The 16,133-nt window shown below is 40.2% G+C and overlaps 1 protein-coding gene across 1 annotated transcript in view; it reads left to right on the plus strand.

Moving 5' to 3' along the window:
• Positions 1 to 6,105: 6,105 nt before the first annotated feature.
• Positions 6,106 to 16,133, plus strand: part of ldah (lipid droplet associated hydrolase) — a 291,149-nt gene continuing 281,121 nt past the window's right edge. The window contains exon 1 of the mRNA XM_073057003.1: positions 6,106 to 6,162. The gene's annotated coding sequence lies outside the window, so the exon portion shown is untranslated. The remainder of the gene's footprint in view (positions 6,163 to 16,133) is intronic.

Below are 16,133 nucleotides of genomic sequence, written 5' to 3' on the forward strand. Positions count from 1 at the left end.
TAATTGCTTATTCCCTTCTAGGGATGCTACCTGACCTGCTGAATTCCTCCAGCATGTTGTGTTTGTTGCTTGGGTCATGTTGTGATTCAAAAATTCAAATCGACTACAGCCTGAGAAGCAGCTTCGTTGGACTTGAGTTTGACTTTCTCACAATTTTGGCGGAATATTCTTAATTATTCCCTACTAACTTTATGTCACGTTATTAAGAACATTTCTGGTCAAACTTGAGACTATTCCTTAAACTCCCTAAGTACTGGTGTTCGTACTAGTGGAAAAATGATTGAGACATTTTCACTGGATGTTCCTGATATCTCAAAATATTTAGCAATGTATTGCAATATTGCCAATGTAAAATATGTGACATTATGTCAGCATGACATATCCTGCAGAATATCACCATCAGCAGAAAGCCAGGTGTGAGATGTGGAAAGCTCCAACATCCAAGGAAAATGTCTAGGACATAATAGATAATCTCTACCAAGTTCACTTATGTTTGATTATGTTTTCAGTAACCGATGCAGTCCAGTCCAGAGATAAAAAGTCCAGAAACATCCTGGAGCAAGTGTCTCTTTAATAGGCAAAATGTCAACATCAGTGATGCAATATATTTCTGGATGAGTTCTGGCGAAGTTATTAGAAATGCCAGTCAAAAATAAACAACAGGACCTTATTGACACTGCACTAAAAAGCATTTACTTTGACAAACATAATTTTCTTTGTTGAAAATAATTTTAAGTTGTCATCACTAGATATTACAGAGTACAGAGGACAGGGAAAAGGTTATGGAATAGTGTGGGAGGAATCATCAGCTCCTGAATGTAGCCAAAAGCAGGGAGATGGTGATTGATTTTAGGAGGAAGAGGACGGTAATGAGTCCTGTATATATTCTGGGAGAAGAAGTTGCAGTGGTGGAGGAGTACAAATATTTGGGTGTTCACCTTGACAACAGACTTGACTGGAAGACCAACACCAAGGCTGTTTAGAAGAAGGGGATGAGCAGACTCTATTTTCTAAGGAAGCTGAAATCCTTCAATGTGTGCAGCAGGATGTTGGAGATCTTTTACCAGTTTGTTGTAGCGAGTGCGGTCCTCTTTGTGGCTTTATGTTGGGGAGCAGCCTTGGTGCTGGTGATGCAAAAAGACAAAATAACCTCATCAGAAAGGCTGGATCCGTCCTTGGCTACAACCCGGACTCTTTTGAGTTAGCGGTGAAGAGAAGGTCACTAAACAAACTGTTATCCGTTATAGACAATCAGGCACATCCTCTCCATGACCTACTGAATAGGCAGTGGAGCACGCTTCCAAACAGACTCATTCAGCTCCGCTGTCACAAGGATTGTTACAGAAAATCTTTCCTACCAAATGCAATAAGCATATACAAGAGTTCATCTCTGTGGAACAGGAGAACACACATCATAGTACAATAGTCTCTGTTTTATTATTTCGTACATTATTAGTGCACAGTACAGTATTCAACATTGGTAAATTATTATTGTGTATATCATTATTCTGGACTTTATTATTAGTTAGGTTTGCACACTTCTAAGTGTGTTTTTAAATGTTGCTGCTGTAACGAAAGAAGTTCTTACTCAGGATAAATAAAGTTATCTATTAGTAGTAGTACAAAACTATAAATAAGTGTTATGTTAGATACTAGAGAGAAAGAAAAGCAAACAATATGAATTGACCTTAGTATTAATTGAATTCTTTCTTTGTGTTATGATACATGCATCCCTGAATATTTACTGACACATGTCTGTTGTAATCTTGGAGGATATAAATGAGCCAACCCTTTGATAATATTTGCAAAAATAGTCAGCAATAAACTTCACATCTTTTGCCAAAAGCCACACACTAGATTGAAAGATATACTCTTCAAAATTCACAGGAATAAAAATTGAAGTGCCAATGAAAAAACATACTGAATTGAATCAGTGCCAAGTTTGCCCAGTACCATTCGTTCTGTGGATTTATGTGCAAGAAGAATGTACCTTTGGAAGCATCAATTTCCCTCCAAGCATGTATTTTATTCATAATTACATACCTGCTGAAATAATCTGGCATTTCTTGACACCATGCCTCCATCTCTAAAGGGGTATGTGAGAACTGAATACTGTACAACTGCTGCCTGACACTCAAATGCAGGTTGTGATCTTTTGCAAAAAGGATGGTATGTCATGTTGTCTAACGGAGATGGGAGTTTCCATTGCAGGTCATACATCCTACCTTTGAATTCATAGGAAAAGATGTTCTGAAAATTTGAGGTCCTAGGAATTGTACCCCACTTGCAGCTCAAGATGAAACAATAAGAGGAAGAGCACTGCACTGAGGGCTGGGTCCAAGGGTGTTAGTAAATGTGATAGCCTCTGCAGTCTGGTCAGAGTCACTGAAGGCAACAATAGACCCTGTCTAACAGATTCTCACTACCATGCTCATATATCCCTTTGTTTCAATGTTCATGCATAGACCTCTTTCCTCCCATTTACATTCAACAATAAGAATTAGTTTATAATGATTAGAGGGACTATTGTAGTTACAGAGAAAGTACAGCACAGGTAGACAAATAAAGTTCCAGGGCTATGATGAGATACTGTAGGTAGGGAGATAAGGACTTTGAGTATTTAGGTTTAACTTATGAGAGGTCTGATAATAGTGGGATAGAAACTGAACTTGAGAACAGTGGTACGTGTTCTCAAGCTTTTGTATCTTCTGAATGACAGGAGAGGGAGATAGGAGAGGAGGGGTCTTTGATACTGTTGGCTGCTTTCCTAAGGCAGAAGGAGGTGTAGACAGAGTCAGTGGAGGGGGTTGCATGGTTTTGAGATGGACTGTGCTGTGTTCACAGCTTTCTGCAATTTCTTGCAGTCTTGGGTAGAGCAGTTCTCATCCGAATATGACACTTTGCATGATGCATCTGTAAAATATCATGAAGAATCATCAGGCACATGCTGAATTTCCTTAGCCTGCTGAGGAAGTACAGACACTGATGTGCTTTCCTGTCCACAGGGCTGGACAAGGACAAATTGTTTGACATTATTATTCCTTGGGATTTGAAGCTGTCAATCTCAGTACCATTAATACAAACAGGAGCATGAACTCTTCACTGCTTCTTCAAGTCAATGACCAGTTCCTTCATTGTGTTGACATTGAGGTCAAGGTTGTCTTGACACCAATCCCCTAATCTATCTTCTTCCAGTAGTCTGTCTTGTCATCTCTTAAGATAGTGCTGAAGCATATCGAATCTTTGTGAGATGGCTTCACCATATATACACAATCATCTTCTCTCTCTCTCTCCCCCCCCCGAATGGTGTGTGCGTGAATGTGCTAATGCCAGTTTTAGAAAATGGGATTTCCAACTATTCCTTTTATCTAAGTCATAAATGTGAAATCATTAAAAATAATACAAAAATTCTAATGCGTGAGATATCTGCATTTCACGAAGGATGTCCTCACTAAAATCTGCTGTCCACTAATGCCATAATTCCTCTTCAGAGAAGGACAAGACCAGCACTGCAAGATGAGTGTGAAATGTATACACCAGAATCCTTCAACAGTTGAGTTGGATAGGTTTGCAATATCTCTCTATTTGCTCTCTGCAGTACAAAACTGTCACCAGTGGTGCCTTCTGACCAAAGACAACTAAATACATTTCATTCTCTGTTACCAATGGATTCATGAAGTGCTCGTCTTCTGACAAAAGATGCCGTTGACTGCACAAAAGACACTTCACAGCAGCCAAATGCCAACCCTTGGGTTTACTGAAACATAAAAAAGGGAAGAGACGGGGTGGTCTAGAAGGTCACTATACTAATGTTAAAGGCCAATTTAGGCAAAATAATACCTTGCCATCTCCCACTGAGAAATTCAACGCATGACTTTCTATAAGGATCTCTGTTGGCATTAAAATCAAAGATCCAGTTTGAAATCTGACATCAATAATTCACAAATATGCAATTTTTGACTTCTGAGTGACCTTCTAAAAACAGGTATGGGACAATCTTTCTTGTATGCAAATAGAACAGCCATTTTTATTTTAATCAATGTCATTTCCACCCATCCTGCACTACTTAATGGTTCAGCACTCAAACTATATTATTTGCCAGGCTTCTCTAAGGCACCCCATACCACCACTGTTTACCTTGCACAACACTCACACTGAAGATTGCCCCTTCTTCCAACAAATTCTGCAGTCAGAACTTACTTCAAATGGATATTTGTCTATATTCAACACAATTAGGATGGGCCAGTGACATTGATGCTATGCCAGATGTTGTTGAAAGCAACATTGGAGGAACATCTGATGGTCACCTGATTGGAGGAAAGTCCAGAGTTAAGAGCAGACTGACATAGAATGCTAATACACAGAAAAAGACCCTTTGTTCCATCTGCCTGCACTCTGACCATAGACCTCCATACCCCTCTCACCTATCCAAACTTCTCTTAAATGTTACAATTGACCTTGCATTTACCACTTCCACAGCAGCTTGTTCCACACTCATACCATTCTCTACGTTCCTCCTCAGGTTCCCCTTAAATATGACCTATGACCTCTAGTTCTCATCTCACTGAACCTGAAGGGAAAAAACCTGCATGTATTCACCCTTTTTATGCCTTTTATAATTTATCACAACTGAAATTCTTATCTGGATATCTCTGAAGGGCCATGGTCAAGAAGGTCATTTTTCCTTCATGAGACCAGTGATCTCCTGCACCTTCAAATTCAAATTCACCCATGCCTGGACTGTTCTCAGAGCCGAGTTCAAGGTCCAGAGGACACAGCCTCAGAACAGAAGTGCGTCACTTTATATCAGAGATGCGGAGGAATTTCCTCAGCCTGAGGATGGTGAATCTGTGAAATTTATTGCCTCAGATGGCTATGGGGGCCAAGTCACTGGGTAAATTTAAAGTGGAGGTGGATAGGTTTTTTGATTAGTAGGGACATCAAAAGTTATGGAGAGAAGGTTGGGGAATAAGGGTGAGAGAATAAATAAATCAGTGATGACCAAATGGCAAAACAGACTTGATGGGCCAAATGGCCTAATTCTACTCCGGTGTCAAATGGTCAGGTGGGTGAACCCGTGAGAAGCATCTGGCCCAGAGAGGGCACCTTGCCAAGTGCTAAAGACCTGTGCTGATCAACTGGCTGGAATGTTCACTGAAGTCTTTAACCTCTCACTTCTGCATTTTAGGTACCCACCTGTTTCAAGCAGGGTTCAATTATACCAGTTCCTAAGAAGACTGTGGTAAACTGCCTCAATAACTATGATCCAGTAGCAGTTACATTTGCAGAGATGAAACGTATCAACTCCTGCTTGAGAAGTGACCTAAATTCACTCCAATTTGCCTACCAGAGCACAGCGGATTGGCTGTTCACTCAACCCTGAAACCCTGGAACAAAGATGCATACATCAGGATGATCTTTGCCAACTACTGCTGGGCATTCAATACCATCATCATCCATCATTAGAGACACCCACCACTCAGCACATACCCTCTTCTCACTGCTGCATCAGGAAGAAGGTACAGGAGCTTTTGGATTCACAGCACCAGGTTCAGGAGCAGTTATAACCCCTCAACCTTGAGACTCTTGATTCAGGCTCTTGAACCAAAGAGGGTAACTTCACTCAACTTCACTTGCCCATCATTGAAATGTTCCCTCAACTTATGGACTCACTTTCAAGGACTCTTCATCCCATGTTCTCAATATGTATTGCTTATTTATTATTATCGTTATTGTTATTTTATATATATATATACTTTAATGATAAGTTTACGTTGAACTTTTGATTGTTACGTCTTAAGTAACTGTGGCTCTGAGCCGTTTAGCCTTCGGGACATACATATCACTGCCGTATCTCACAAAAAAAAGGTATGATTTATTTAGCACCGGTGATTCAATGCTTGTTGGGCTTTCTCACATTTTGAAAAGATGACAATACAGTATACGTGTCACTTTAAATAATGTGCACCATTGAGGAAATAATTTCAAACCGAGGAGACGGGAGGGTCGGAGTGATTTGTTTCCCAATTTTGTCGCTCAGTTCTCTGCGAGCTGCCTGTTTCTCTCAACACGAAAGAGCGGCGGGCGGAACCTTAAAGCGAGAGCGGAGGGGCGTGGGGAAGGAGAGTGCCGGCGGAGCGAAGTGGCTGGATACCGGAAGAGGTAAAAAATAGAGAATGGTGTTGGGTGGGATGGCGTTCTGGAAGAAACGGCAGAAGGGAGAGAGGATGTCTTGGAAAAATAAATTGAAAAATGGCGAGAGTCGGAGGGGAGAAGTGGAGTACAAAGTATAAGGAGCACAGTAGAGAGTGGGGATGGAGGAGGAGTTTAGGGGAAAGGGAAGGGAGAGGAGTGGATCAGCAAAGTGAGGAGAGAAGGAAAAGATGCGAGAGGGGAGAGTGCAGAGGACAGTATGACCAGAAGGATGGAACTGGTAGAGAAAGGAGGGAGGGAAGGAATGAGGATGATCAAGTGAATGGAGGACAGGGAGGGAAGTTGGATAAAGATGAGATGGAAGTTGGCAGTGTGCAAGGAGGCGAAGAATGTATGCGTGAGAGGTATAGGCGAATGAAAAGAGGGAAGGGGGGAGACTGGGGGCATGGGCTGAGTGGGTGTACCTGGAGACGGTGGGTGTAGAGCAAGTTCAGTTGAGCAGGTGGATGCGCATAAAACTGAAAAAGTGAAATTAGACTTTAAAATGCAGTGAGGTAGCATGTATGGATATAGAGAAAATTTCAAAATATTTTTGGAATAAAATAATGGAGACAGTAAGGAAAGCGACACTAAGCAAAATAAAAGGAAAAAGAGGGTTGGGACGAGGACTATGACATAGCCAATAAAAGTGTTAATCAGCAGTTAATGGATGGTATTACACATTAATCGCCGTTACCGTGTGAAACTGTTGAGGAAGTTACAGATAAATAAACTGACATGCTTTTTAAAAATATAATTGTATTGATAACTTAAAAGTCAAATTATGTCATGATGTTCATATTTTAGAAGTTGCTGAATATCCATGTAATCATTAATACAGTTGATGCAATATGTTTACTATTACATGATGGCTTTTAAAGTGAGAGATCTGGTTCATACTGCTCTGATCCACAATCATTAAAATTGTTTAATTATGCTGGTTTGGTTTATTTTGCTTTGATTTCTGTGCATTTTCTTGAAAATGTAGTTGAAAATGAACTTAAGAGCAAGGAAGTTATGCTGCACTGTACAGGGTACTGGTGAGGCTGCACCTAGAGCAGTGGGTGCAGTTATGGCTACTTACCAGAGGAAAGATGTACTGGCTTTGGAGGGAGTGCAGAGGAGGTTCATCAGGTTGATTGCAGAGAGAAGAGGCGTGGCTTATGAGGAGAGAATGAGTGGCTGGGGACCCTACTTGCTGAAATTGATAATAATAGGGATAGCTAAGGAACAGAAGAAAATGAAACTCAGGGTTGTATATGGTGACGTATATGTACTTTCGTAATAAATTTACTTTGAACTTTGAAGTTAAAGGCAGGAAAGTTGTTTCCACTTGTGAATAAGCCTGAAGATACTGGGCTATAGATTTAAGATGGAGATGAAGAGAAACTGCTTTTCCCAGAGAGTAGTAATTCTTTGCCCAGGGAAGCAGTAGAGGCTATTTCATTAGACACATTTGAGACACAGATAGATTTTAGCGTAGCAGGATAATTAAGGTTATGGAGAGAAGGTAGACTGATGGAGCAGAGGCCATGGCCAGATCTGCCATGTAAGCATTTAGTTGGGATGCACGCTTCCCCTGTTCTGGACAAGCACACGAGGTGTGGAAGGGAATCGAAGGTAACAAGGTGGCAGTCATTGTGTACTAAATGTGAATGGAGAAAGTAAAGTTGTTAAAATAAAAACGCGAGGAAATCTGCAGATGCTGGAAATTCAACAACACACACAAAATGCTGGTGGAATGCAGCAGGCCAGGCAGCATCTGTTGGAAGAAGTACAGTCGACGTTTCAGGCCGAGACCCTTGACGAGTCTTGTCCCACCGGCATTTTGTGTGAGTTGCTTGTTAAAAGAACATTTTATCTCTTTTGTTTGAGTGTTATTGAATGATAGAGCAGCTTTGATGGACCAGGTGGCCTACCCCTGCTTTTTCTTATGTTTATTGAGTGTAGAGGTAGTAGGTAAGGACAAGTGCAAATTTGTTCTTGATCTGTGCAAGAGGAGAGGGGTGAGAGCTGAAATGTGGAAATAGATGAGATGTGTTCAAGGCCTCTGTCCGTGGTAGAGTAAAATCTGTGGGTTCAGAAAGAAGGAAGACATCTGAAGGACACCTATGCCAAATCTCATTCTCAGAGCCAGTTTAACCAGAATAAAGGAACTAGGGTAATGGAATGGAGTCATGGGAGGAAGGCTCCTGAATATAGTTGAGGGAGCCTTTGACCTTGTAAACAATATTTGTGGCCATCCTATATTCTGAGAAGGAGAGATACAGAAATGGAGGGGAAAACCAGCAATTGAGCATGTGTAAGTGACGTCAAGGTGGAATTTGGCAGAAGTGATGCTTTTTTTGCACTACAAGTGATTGAATGAAGCAGCACCAAATTAATGTACCAAATAAAGAGTTTTTTTCAGAGGGTTGAAGCAAAGGCTTGCACATTTCCCACAAAAACCACTGGGCAACACAGCTACACCTTTGGTCAGGATAAAAAAGTGAAGTTGAAGGAGAAGTTGTGCAAAGTTGGACAAGTTCAGCCGAATGAATGAGTGTATTAGTGGCGGAGACTGGCTGTGTGTCTATTCATGGAAGAAGTGGTGGGGATTCCTTCCTGATTATTGGGTGGATGTGTAGAAGGATGCCCATGGTGAGTATGAATTCATTGGGATCAGGGAATTGGAAACAAATTGAGTGGATGACAACATCTGTACTGTCTCAGACTTTTTTTTTTCAGTTTTTGGGATCTGGTGATTATTGCCTTACCCCAAATGCTCTTCAGTTGTAGGTAGCCAAACTCTTTCAGAGCCAATTGTATTGGTAGGTCTGGAGTCACATGTAGGCCAAGTGGGGTAGCAAAGGCTAATTACTAAGAATTGAAATGGCAAAGAATTTAGAGTTGTAGACTTATTATAACAACTGGGAATTGTACCAAAATCAACTACACACTGCATTATTCAGTGGTGCACATGGAAAAAAGCCAGTAAAAATATTAAATCAGAAAATAATTATATGGATGTCTGAATCTGTGAAGCATAGATTGAGCCCACATTCTTAGAGGCCATGCTTCTTGGAAACCCTGAAGCCAGCTCACTCCAGTGAGTATTATGTCACAGTGCAATGGTATATTCATGTGCGGGTGCAAGGTAAAATGAAAGTCATTTGGATATCTGCAACAAACATTTGCATAAGCTTAATTATGGAAAGGATAGAAGCTAGGATCGTGGGTTTTAGTGGCAGAAGAACAGGAAGGTGGTGGAGAGTATGGAGGGTTGGGTGCTCAACAGAATCAAGTAAAATGTTTTCAGCATTGCAACCGCAGGGTTTGGCACCTGGCAATGTAACATAGAAACAGTGCTCCAGATGTTACCCTCAGAATTACTTCTTTTTAAAAAGTATTATGTCAGCATTATGGTGCAATTTATTAAAACCCCGTAATGGGCTTTAACAGATTGGTCACAGAGCAGCATTGTCAGACTTTCCTGTGTAACTCCATGCTGTGTCCATTTCAATGTGACATTTTTCATTGATTTATTGCGATATCTGGCAGATGCTGGCGTTTAGTCTCTCAGCTGCAATATTGACTCCAAGCTCTTAAAGGGTCACAACACTGTACTAGCTACTTCCTCCAAGAAGGTGCTGGTGAATCATGCCAACATGTCCTTGGCTGCTTACAAAACTTTTAACTATATATACTTCTGAATTACTCTCACTGCAATTTGCAGTCTTATAATTTCCCTTTAAGCAGCACACTTTTGAACTATCTTAACAAACTAGTAATTTCATGATCTTCTGAAAGATTCTGCGGACTTAACTCTCAAGCATACAGATATGGTACCTTTAAGCGGATGAAGGTACAATGCCATGGCTGGAAGAGAGGGAAGAGTGGAGGACTCTAAGCCAGGCTGAAACACTGAAGAATGAAACTTTCTCTACCCAGTATCTTGTTAGAAAATGTGTAGTTGCTGGAGAACAAGATTGTGGCCCTAAGGGCAAGATAGCAGTATTGGCAGGAAATGAGGACTTGCTGTGTTCTGTGTTTCAAGGAGGCATGGCTCACTTTGACACACCGGATATGTCGGTAAAACCTGAGGAGATCTTGATGCACTGGATGGGCTAGACGGCTGATTCGGAGAAACAAAAGGTGGGGGTCTGTGTTTCATGAAAAACTCTGGTGCTCAGACATAGAGGTCTAGGCATCCTCTTATTCTCCCAGCCTTGAATATCTGATGGTTAAATGCTGACTGTTCTACTTACCAAGAGAGTTCTTCCCCATGATCCTGACTGCAGTTTGCAAACTGCCAAAAGCAGTTGTTAAGTGAGCACTTAATGTATTGAATGCCACTATGAGTGGCAAAATTTATTATCAAAGTACATGTATGTCATCATATACAAACCTGAGATTCATTTTCATGTGGGCATACTCAATAAATCCAATAAACATAATAGAATCAATGGAAGACCACACCAACGTAATGGACTACCAGTGTGCAGAAAACAAATGCAAAAAGAAAGAAACATTAAATAAATAAGCAATCAATATTGAGAACATGTGATGAAGAGTCCTTGAGAGCGAGCCCGTAGGTTATAGGAACAGTTCAGTGATGGGGCAAGTGAAGTTACCCCCTTTGCTTCAAGAGCCTAATGGTTGAGGGGTAATAACTGTTCTTGAACTTGGTGATGTGAGTGCTGAGGCTCCTGTACCTTCTTCCTGATGGCAGCAGCAAGAAGAAAGCATGACTTGGGTGGTGGGGATTACTAATGATGGATGCTGCTTTCCTGTGACAGTGCTCCATGTCGATGTACTCAGTGGTGGGAAGAGCTTTACCAGTAATGGACTGGACTGTGTCCACTACTTATTGTAGGATATTCCTTTCAAGGGCATTGGTGTTTCCATACCAGGCTGTAATGCAGCCAGTCAATAGACTGTACACCACACATCTATAGAAGTTCGTCAAAGTTTTAGATGTCATACTGAATCTTAACAAACTTCTAAGGAAGTTCTACTCTGATGCCTTTCAAATCACTGTCCAGGACTTCAGTCAGACTTGTTTGAAGAAAAATCTGCCCCATTATCATCAACATATCACCTGCCCACAACTCGACCACTGTTGCACTACAATTAGAAATGACTACCATTTCGTGCCTAGACTGCACTTTGGGGAAATCTGAACACTTTGCTGTCCTATCTGCATGCAGGCACAGGCTAAAGAACAGAGCTTAAGAGATGAGGAGGACAACAAAAAACGTGCTCACAGGAATCTGAGGAGTGGCTACAGGATTGCTTTGTTCCGATAAACTGGGCTGTGTGCAAGGACTCATCAGATGATCTGAACGAACACAACATGATTGTCATGAACTTTTTAACTATAGCCATAGACAGTCTATCCATACAAAATCATTCAGAGGCTTGCCTAATCAGAAGCCCTGGGTAAACCACAAGATCCACTCTGCTGATGTCCAGATCAGTGGCATTCGTGTCTGGCAACCAAGCATGATAAGAGTTCCTGGTTTGGAAAGCCATCTCAACTGTGAAGTGGCAACTCCAGACCAAACTTGAATCACTGAAGGATGCTGGACAGCCATGGTGGGCCTTGGATGCTATCAGATCCTACAAAATGAAGCCAAGAATTTACTCCCAGATGAGTCCGGTGCCTTTTATGCTTGTTTTAGCCATCAAAGTGTGGAGGTATCTTCACCAACTTGCACAGCTCCGATGATCCTGTGATTTCATTCTCTAGGGCCGACATGAGAGCATCCTGCAGGAGAGTGAACCCATGGAAAGCATTGGGTATGCTGATCAACTGGCTGGAGTGTTCACTCAGATTGTTAGCCTCTCATTTCAGCAGTCTGAGGTACCCACCTGCTTCAAGCAGGCTTCAATTATATCGATGTCTAAGAAGATTGTGGTAACCCACCTCAATGTCTATTGTCCAGTAACAAATACATCCACGGTCATGAAATGCCTTGAAAGGTTGGTGATAAAAAATATCAGCTCTTGCCCTGAGAAGAAACTTGGATGCACTCCAATTTGTCTACCATCACAAGTCAATGGCAGATAACATCTCATTGGCTCTTCACTCAATTCTGGTACATTTGGACAGCAAAGATGCATGTATTAGGGTTCTCTACCTTAACTACAGCTCAACATTTAATACTATCATCCCCTCAATTCTAATCCATAAGCTTCAAGTCCTAGACCTCAATACCTCCTTATGTAACTAGATCCTCGATTCCCTTGTTTATAGACCTCAGTCAGTCAGTTTGGATTGGCAACATTTCCTTCACAATTTCCTTCAGCACAGGTGAACCACAAAACTGTGAGCTGAGCTCCCTGCTCTGCTTGCTTTATACTTCTGACAGTGAGGCTAAGTACGGCTCCAATGCCATGTTTAAGTTTGTTGCTAAGACCACTGTCGTTGGCCAAATCAAGTGTGGTGAGAAACCAGCAAAGAGGAGGGAGATTGAAAATCTGGTTGGGTGGTGCCACAACAACAACCTTTTACTCATGTCAGCAAGACCAAGAGCCAGTCCGTGCTCTCTTCTTACTGCTGACATCAGAAGAAGGTACAGGAGCCTCAGGACCTGCACCAAGTTCAGAGTTCAGAAACAGTTAATACTCCTCAACCATCAGGCTCTTGAAGAGGGTATAACTTCACTCACCATATCATCGATCTGGATTCACTTTCAAGAAGCCTTTATCGCACGTTCTCAAAATATTTATTTATTATTTCTATTTTTTCTTCCCCTTTTTGTATTTGCACAGTTTTTTTACCACATTAGTTGTCCGTCCTATGGGGTCAGGTCTTTCATTTTAAATGGTGACATATATGTACATTGATATATTTGCTATGAATTTATTGAATGGAAGCTACTAATATGGTAAGTGCGTTGAGGAATGTTCTCCAGAAGATAGGGGTTACCATATTCTTTGTGCGAGGAAACCAAAATGACTCACCAGGACTGTAGACTGTTAATTTCAACAGGAAGTTATCAGTGATGTATTTATAACGTGATACTACTTGAATGGAATATGCATTTTGAGGAGGCCTGCTGTGTGAGTAAATGTCAGTATCTTCTCTCCCCATGCCCTGAACTCGAAGAAAGAAAATGGATTTTTTTTTTCTCCCTAACGATGTAGTTTGGATTTCTGTTACAATTAAGCGATCTTCACGCATGTCAAAGATCAACGTGGAATGATCTTGAGGCTAAGAGATTGAGAGTGGCAGTGGCCCTGACCTCTGTGGGCAAGGCAGTCACATAACATGGTGCTTAATAATGCAGGAGATCAGATTGATCAACAAGGACAAAAAGAACAGTCTTTCAGGGGAAATGTGACTAATAAAGTCTGGTTAGTCGGTGAACAAATAAGAACTGTCAGCTTTCAGACCAGTACAGATAAAAATCACTCGATGCAACATTTATATGTTCCACTAATGTTTTTGACAATGGGTTAAGTTTTGTACCAAATTAAACATGTTAGGGCAATGACGATCTCACTGCATAATGAGATAATTAGGTAATATATTGCCTAATGGGTGCTGATACATTCAGAAATGGGTACAGTGGTGTTTTCCTCTACCTTAAGCCAATTTTTTGATTATTCAACTACAAAACCTATTTCAGTTTGAGTTACATTAAGACATCTTCAGGCTAGAAACTATCAGAAGTTGGTAGATAAGATCAGAAAAAGAACTGGTAAATCGCAGTTTCAGATGTTTAAAGTCTTGGTTAAATGTGATAATTGCTTGAGATCTCCTCACTGTTTAATGGATTTTGTGAATAGACAATAGGTGCAGAAGTAGACCATTCGGCCCTTCGAGCCTGCACCGCCATTTTGAGATCATGGCTGATACCCGGTTCCTGCCTTGTCCCCATATCCCTTGATTCCCCTATCCATAAGATACCTATCTAGCTCCTTCTTGATAAGTAATGAATCTTCCATTACTTTATGTTCAAAGAATCAGATCTAAGTAAGGCATTGGGGGTGTTGGGAGGGGCATAGCACCTGAGGAAAGGAAACCAGTTTAAATATTAGCACCCCTTAACTCCAGGGAGCATGTCCTTAACTTTTATTATATGGTATCTGCATTTTAAGTATTTGTTATATTCACTAGATGTTATAGGACAAGATTCAAAAGATCAAAAGTTTTATAAACCTGCGTTAAGGTTCAAGACAAGATTGTTTCTTGAGTTTACAAGTAATTAATTGGAAAAATTAACTTCTAGCTAACCAATACTTCACCCATCCAGGTTATTTTACTGTAACTTTTCTTAATGCACTAACCCTTGGGTTGTTTATATTTAATGAGACTTGTACTTCCTAATAGAATTCCACACAGCATATACATTTGTCAGCACTCCTAATATGTTCAATGGAATTGTTGTGGATGGGGATCTCTTTCAATTTGCACAACACCCAGTTTTACATCATCTGACTAGTCTTCATCTTAAATTCTTCTTGAGGAAGTATTCTATCAGCTTATGGAAGCTGATGATACAGCTTTCTACATAGTGATGAAAAAGTAGGTATATTTCAAGTACAAGGGAGAGAACATTTGCCCTTGATTCTTCCACAGTTAGACATTGCAAGACTAAAGAGGATTTTCTCATTTTATTTTAATCCAAGGTACAGATTTTAGTTCAGTTTCTTATTTTACTCCGCTCTTGATTTCTGAGATTGCTGTGTCTGTTTCTCTCTAGTGTGTGAAGTTGGTGGAAATTGCCAGGCGATGCGAGTGGAATGGAGGATGGGTTTAAAATCTTGCACTGCACTGAAATTTTAAAATTTGTCTAAGAGAATAATAAATGAGCTCGTTCAGTAATTCTTGTAATGCAACAATTGCTGCAGGTTCTGAAGGACAAGTGCGTAGGACTGATTTGGGTCACAGAGTTTGTAAATTAGATTGAGCCTGATTGTACTCAGTCTGCTATGTGGATAGTGCCACCTGCTGTTGTAGCACCTCTAAAATCCTAAAACTGCTCACTGGCTTTAATATATAAAAATTAATTGCTAAAAACAATCAAAACTTGGTAGATAAAATCAGGAAAGTAATTGGAAAGTCCCAGAATCAGATGTTTTAAATCTTGGTCAAGTGTAAAGGAAATCTTTTCCCAGTTTTATTCTCCTGAGGTATGTTGTTTTGAGTGGTCCATAAATAGTTTGAAAATTATTTAGAAAAATAAATGTCATGCTGCAGCCGGTTATGGTGTTAACATTTCTTCAGCAGTTGTCATGGTATTGAATGTGGCACAGGGAATGGTTGCTTCAGTTTGAGGTTAACTCAACAAAGAGCAGTTTAAGAAACCATAACTCAGGTAAGTATGTTTATCTTACATAAAACTTGTCAAAACAAACTTTTTAATGTCAGGAGAGAAAATGTTAGTTTATTCATGAGATATATTTAATAATAAGTGAAATAAAGCTTTACATTGCCACTAATCAAGCCTTGTGTTTAGCTTGCTTTGAAAGAATTTTTTAAAACATTAAGCACAGTTAAAATTACAGTAAATTGGTTAAATTAGTTTTCAAATTAAGTTAGCATTTTATGTGCTAATGATGGCCATTATCTGTACAAGATCATGGCAATTTACTCTATATGCAATATCTTTTGTTTGGTTATAAACTTATCATGCTGTAAATCTTTGTACAGTTGTTGTCCAAAGGAAAATATTTTGTCGAATGAGGCACCCACAAAAATATATTTGCTCAGTATATAATAACAATTTAATAAAAGTCAGAAGAATGAATCCTATCATTTAAACTCTCATTTGTAAAAACAAAACTAGAGAATGTCGATTAATCAGTATCATTTTTTCTTTGATAACTTTTAAAATTTTGTGCCCCATTGTTACTGCGGAAACTTTCTGGGAAAAATTACTGAGCCTGAGTAGAGGAACCAAACTGACATGTGGTTGAAATGACAAGATCATCAAACTAGTCTGGGTCAA

The sequence above is a fragment of the Hemitrygon akajei genome, chromosome 9 (assembly GCF_048418815.1).
Source record: "Hemitrygon akajei chromosome 9, sHemAka1.3, whole genome shotgun sequence".
Lineage (NCBI taxonomy): Eukaryota > Metazoa > Chordata > Chondrichthyes > Myliobatiformes > Dasyatidae > Hemitrygon > Hemitrygon akajei.